The following is a 6,555-nucleotide window of genomic DNA, read 5'->3' as shown; positions in this document are numbered from 1 at the left end:
GTCCTCCATCTACTAATTTTGTTCCTGGTATCCTTCAATGGCAATGAATCCTTCATTTTGATGTCGTCAAGATCAAAACCAATCTTTTAAATTCTGGTGCGTGCTTTTGAAGTGTTAAGATGTCCTTTCCGGTTTCTAAGTCGCAAAAACATTTTCCTAGGTTTTCTTGTACTAACCTTATACTTATCTTTATCTAGCATTTTCCAAAGTGACAGGCACTCTGCAAAGTGCTTTGCAGACACTATCTTAATAGGTGGAGACTCTTTTAGGTACTTTGCATGTATTACTTCCTTGGATCCTCACAACAACCCTAGGAGGTCAGCACTATTATTACCATCCTCATGTTACATTTGAGGAGACTGAGGTACTGAGAGGTTAAGTAACTTCTAAGTAACACACAAGTTGAAGAACCTGAGAGCCTAGCTCCAGAGACTGTGTCCTCAACCTCTACGCTAACCCATCTCTCTAATGTGACCTTCACAGCAACCCCTAGCGTGGTAGTTAATTTTATGTACCAAAGTGACTGGGCTGAGGCGTGCTCAGAGAGCTAGTAAAACTGTATTTCTGTGTGTGTCTGTGAGGATGTCTCTGGAAGAGAGTGGCAGGTTAGTATTTGAGTCAGTAGACTCAGTAAAAGAAAATGCCTTCACCAGTGTGGGTGGAGATCACCCAATCCATCTGAGGGCCTGGAGAGAGCAAAAAGGTGGCGAATTTGCTGTCTCTGCTCGAGCTGAGACATCAATCTTCTCCTGCCCTTGGACACAGGACACGGGTGCTCCCACTTCTCAGGCTTTCAGACTAAGACCAGGACTTGGGCCATCTGCACCCGCCCACCCCCATTCTCAGACCTTCGGCCTCAGGCTAAATTACCCACCAGCTTTCCTGGTTCTGCAGTTTGCAGACAGAAGATCATGGGGCTTCTCGACCTCCATCATGGCATGAGCCAATTCCTAGAATAAATCTCCTCTTCCATATACATTATATATCCTATTGGTTCCATTTCTCTGGACATCCTGACTAATACACTGAGAGAAGATGAGCAGGGGGCCACGCCTGGGGAAAGGGGAGCACCTGCCCCAGCTCGCAGCCCCAAGCTGTGCCCTGAGCCACTGCACTGTTGTCTTAACCTCAGTCCCTCTGGGAAAGCCTGAGACCTGGAGCTGGGTGGTGCATTTTGGGAAGTGATCCCAGAGCACAGGAGGAGGGGATTGAAAAGAGTGAATGGGGAAGGAGGACAGGCCAATCCAAGGATGAGTTTTCAGGCTGGTCGCTGCTGTGGCAGCCGGGGCTCCGTCCTGCTGGGAGCCTCTGAGAAGCACACAGAATGGGTCTCCGAATTATCCCCAGGAACAAAAGGACAGCATTTATCAAGCAGCTCCCCTCCCCCATTGTGGCAAAGCTTATCTTATCACCTGTGTGAGTGTCCGGAGGGCCTGCCCTGGTCACAGAGGAGCCCTGGGGCAGAATGGTCACAGGTGCCTCTGACAGGTGCTGTCAGATGCCACCTGGGCAAGGCTGGTGCTGCAGCCAAGGTTGGGTCTGGGCGGAGAGCACGTGAGGTCAAGGTGCTGCCCGGAGTCGTTACCATTGGCACTTCGCTCCTAGTTTCTCTCCCTGCAGGCCTGTCTCACTTCTTCTCCAAGCAGACAGCTGGCCTCTGGTAGGTGGGTGCAACCTCGGCTCATTAGTCTTTATTTCCTCCACGATGCCCAGTGTGCTGCTATAACAACCCCGCCTTTTCTGCTCCTGGCACCAGGGGTGGTCTCTACGTGTGCCGATGCCTTTAATCCGAGTGGGAGCCCTGTGCTAACGCTTTACACATGATGACATCGAGGCTAAGGGGTTTAGGGACCAGTGCAACAGAGCTAAGGTCAGAATCCAGGCTGGCGCTGTACAGGGGCCCAGAGCCTCCTCAGGGCTGGCTGAAGGGGGAGCCCCAGCTGCTTCTGTCTGGACCACGGAGACCAGCGGGAAGCAGGAGGGAGGCGTCCTTTACTCAGAGGAAACAGCTAGAAGCTGAACAAAGGCCCAGAGGCAGGAGAGCCTGGGCTTGTATAAGGAAGAGCAGTTTGGCTAAGTGTCGAAAATTTGTGGGTGGCACTCCTAAAAGAGTTGCCGTTTGGAGAGGGGTGAGGGGAGGACGTGGCAGCAGGGGTGATTTTTTTTTCTACAACTAGTTGGCAGTGGGTGGGGGAGCTTGTGTTGGACTTTTAAAACCCCTGTCACACTGCAGTCTCCTTGAGGGCAGGAACCCCTGCTTCTCCTTCTTTGTGTGACAGAGAAGCAGAGAGACGCCTCCCCCCACACCCTGCCCACTCCCGGCCGTGTGCATGGGTGTGTGTGTGTGCCCTTCATCATGGACGTGGTGGGTGGAAAGATAAGCCGGGGTGGTGGCCACTCCTGGCTGGCCCTTTCAGCATATCCCCTGGTTACACTCTCTCTCCTATCCTAACCCACCCACCAGACTACCCTCACCCCACAGCTCAAGGGGCAGCTCCACCCACTTGCCATCACTTCCATTATTGGTTTTCAGCAAAGAGCCTAACAGTCCTTGGGGACTCCTCTATGGCGTCACGTAGGAGCGGAAGGGTTGTTCTCTCTGTAGATTCCTACCAGCTGCCACCCTCCCGGGGCTCTCACAATTCAATGGCACCAGGAATGGAAGAGAGGAGATAGCCCCTGACCTGTGGCCTGGTTGGCCCTTGGCCTTTGGCGTTGGAGGTATGATTTGTCCTTGGTCTCCCTCCTGCGTGTCCCTCCTGTGACTTCAGCAAATTCTCTGTCCCCACAAGCAACTGCCTTATGGCCCACCTCCTTCAGCCGGCCCTGGTCCCAGGCTCCTGGCTCTCACCCCTGCCCTCCAACCCCACCTCCAACAGGTAGCCACGGCTAACAGCGGTATGTATTTGTGATATATATTCAAAACCAGAAGCATACGATGTGTATCCCTGTGCAAATTGCTCCCTCACCTCAATAATATCACGGCCACCTTTCCGTGGACTGTGTATGGACCCGACTCATTCTTTTAAATGTCAGTACGTGCACGTGATGTAATATTTTGAACAAGTTCTCTTCCCATTATTTATTGAGAAACTGTCACGGGCAAGGCTATATTCTGGGGACCAGAATGTACATTCTAGTAAAGGAGACAGGAGATATAAAAGTAATTAAATAAATAAGCAGCAGCATTATGGATGATGTTAAGTGTTGTGAGGAAAATAAAACTGGGGGGGTTTGAGAAAGGAGGTGACATTTGACAACTCAGATACAAACTTCAGGATAATAAGAAAGATGCATACTTGGGCCATGTCCAGTGTGGGGCTGGGACACACCCTGCTGATGGCACCTTTGAGCCCATGGGATGGAGATGGTGGAGATGGTGATGGGTGAGCCCCGTGGCGCTAGTCTTCCCTCTTATTCAGTGTCCTCAGGGGCGGTGGCAGCTGTCCAGGCCCAGGGACAGATGCAGAGGCCCACATCCCCTGTTGCTGAGCCCTTTTTCACAGGCCCGCCAGGCGCAGCTGTAGTACCGCCTCACTCCTGTGACCTCTTCACGTAACAAATGGACTTTCTTCTTTGAAAAACTGAATAAAATGCCTAGCCTGCCTCTGCTTTCACAAGATACTGTATGTGAAAGGGCTTGAAGGAAGGAAAGTTTCAGAAAAAAAAAAAAAAAAAGAGAGAAAATTCTCTCTGTTTTCTAGGTCTGCTGTAACAAAGTATCACAAACTGGGTGGCTTAAAACAGTAGAAATTTCGTGTCTCACAGTTCTGGAGGCCTGAAGTCTGAAATCAAGGTGTTAGTAGGTTGGTTCCTCCTTAGGGGCTCAGAGGAAGAATCTGTTCCTCTAGTCACTGGGTTAAGGCAACCCTAATGCCCTCATCTTAACTTGATCTCATCTGCAAAGACCCTATTTCCAAATAAGGTCATAGTCACAGGTACTGGGGGTTAGGACTTGAATATATCCTTTTCGGGGGACACAATTCAACCCCGAACAGTATCTAATGTCATCTTCATCATCAGCATCATCATTGTCATAATCATCACGAAAAAAATCAGTGTTAAAAAACAAACACCAGAAAAACAAACAAACAAACAAACAAACAAACACCAGGGCTTGGGTCACGCCCCAGCGGAGACGGTGCGCAGGCGCACTTGCTCCGTAAGGCCCCTGAAGTGGTGGAGTCCACCTGCCGCCACTCCTGCGGTGCTCTCCGGATCTGACATTTGTCCGTGAGGCAGCAGTTCCTTGGCGTCTGTGTTGTCGCGTAGGAGATAAAGTCGGAGGAGGTGAACGAATCTCTAGAACGCGCCCCTGGCAGGGAAATTATCTTCCTCTTCTCCCCGATGCACAGAACCAAAGTGGGCTTGAAGGATCGCCAGCAGCTCTACAAGCTGATCGTTAGCAGCTGCTCTATGACGGCTACATCAACATTGCTAATGGCCTCATCAATGAAATCAAGCCTCAGTCTGTCTGTGCACCCTCGGAGCAGCTCCTGCATTCATCAAACTAGAAATGAAACAACTGTGTGCACGGAGAAAGGTCCAGAAGAATTCATACCACCATGTTAACAGTATCTCTAGGTGATATAATACAAGGAATGGAAAACGATGATACTGCAGTTCACTATGCAATTGGTCCGTCAGATACAGTTGCCCCTGGCACAGGAATTGACCTGGAGTTTGATGCAGATGTCCAGACTATGTCCCCAGAGGCTTCAAGAGTACAAAACATGCTATGTCACATCTCATAAAGGACCATGTCGTGTAGCTACCTATAATAGAGACGGGCAATTAATAGCTACTGGATCTGCTGATGCTTCCATAAAAATACTTGACACAGAAAGAATGTTGGCCAAAAGTGCCATGCCAGTAGAGGTCATGATGAACGAGACTGCACAGCAGAACATGGAAAACCACCCAGTGATTCCAACTCTTTACGACCACGTGGATGAAGTCACGTGTCTCGCTTTCCACCCAACAGAACAGATCCTCGCCTCTAGTGAAAGTGATTATACTCTTAAATTATTTGATTATTCCAAACCATCTGCAAAAAGAGGCTTCAAATCCATTCAGGAGGCTGAAATGTTACGCTCCATCTCTTTTCATCCTTCTAGAGACTTTATACTTGTTGGGACTCAGCAGCCTACTCTTCGACTTTATGATATCAACATATTTCAGTGCTTTGTCTCTTGCAGTCCTCAAGATCAATATACTGATGCCATATGTTCCGTTAATTACAATCCTAGTGCCAATATGTATGTGACTGGTAGCAAGGACAGCTGCATCAAATTATGGGATGGTGTTTCAAATCGATGCATCACAACTTTTGAGAAAGCACACGATGATGCTGAAGTTTGTTTTGCCATTTTTTCCAAAAATTCAAAATACATTCTGTCAAGTGAAGAAGACTGTAGCTAAACTTTGAGAAATATCAACAGGGCGACCCCTGGTCAGATACACAGGTGCTGGCTTGAGCGGACGGCAGGTGCACCGGACGTAGTCCGTCTTCAACCACACGGAGGACTGCGTGCTGCTGCCTGACTAGAGGACCATCAGCCTCTGCTGCTGGGACTCAAGAACGGCCGAGAGCCGGAACCTGCTCTCCCTGGGCCACAACAACATCGTGCACTGTATCGTGCACTCGCCCACCAACCCCGGCTTTGTGACCTGCAGCAACGACTTCGGGGCGCGGTTTTGGTACCAGAGGTCGACCACGGACTAGAGCCGCCTGTGTTAAATAGAGTTCTTTTCTCGAGGACTCTGCCCCTCCTTCCCCTTGTGTCCCATCACCAGCTTCAGTAGTAAGTCATTGTACCATCTTTGGCAGTTGTGCTGCCACCTCTACGTCCTTCTGGGATTTGTACAAATCTTTTTTTACCTTGATGGAGAATCATGGTGGAAAAAGTTGGAAAGACAGATCTGTGGGGTTGTTCTGCACCCACTGATTATTACATGGTGATTTTCATCGGTTTTTTAAATACAGGACTTGCTATTTCTCTTGATCATTTGAAGAAGGATAGAGTATTAAAGTGCTTTCTAGATCTCAAGTAGATCTGTCATGAAAAAAAAAAAACACCAAAATGCATTATCAGCAAACTGGATATGCCTGTTTTTGTGTGGGTGGTAGTCTGCTGTGACATGATAAAGGCAGTGACAGATTTGCAGGAACCTGGGAGAGACAAGACTTAGGTCCCGCTTGGCGCTTCTCAAACAGCAGTGCACACATGAACCACCTGGGGCTTGTAAAAATGCAGACCCCTGTCAGTAGGCCTGGGGCAGCCCTATATTCTGCATTTCTGTCAAACTCCCAGGTGACGCCTCTACCGCTGGTCCGTGGACCACGCCGTGAGTAGCAAGGGTCTGATGGATTGCCACCATACAGGCCTCTGCTCTGCCTAAGGCCCAAGCATTGGTCACCTTTGAAGAACCTCGCCCTCTTTCTCCCATGACCTTCATGATTTCAAGAGCCAGCCTGGAAGGCTTCACACGTGTCACTTCCCACTTAGGTGGTCCCAGCTGTGATGTCTTTCCCTACCTAACCCGTTCCTCACA

At 49.4% G+C, this 6,555-nt stretch overlaps 1 pseudogene; it reads left to right on the top strand.

The window, feature by feature from the left end:
- Positions 1-4,347: 4,347 nt before the first annotated feature.
- Positions 4,348-5,725, top strand: LOC118901129 (annotated as a pseudogene).
- Positions 5,726-6,555: the final 830 nt, after the last annotated feature.

This window comes from Balaenoptera musculus, chromosome 9 (assembly GCF_009873245.2).
Source record: "Balaenoptera musculus isolate JJ_BM4_2016_0621 chromosome 9, mBalMus1.pri.v3, whole genome shotgun sequence".
NCBI classification, from domain to species: domain Eukaryota; kingdom Metazoa; phylum Chordata; class Mammalia; order Artiodactyla; family Balaenopteridae; genus Balaenoptera; species Balaenoptera musculus.
Note: the sequence above shows the minus strand (reverse complement) of the source record. Positions and strands in the feature narration are given on the sequence as shown.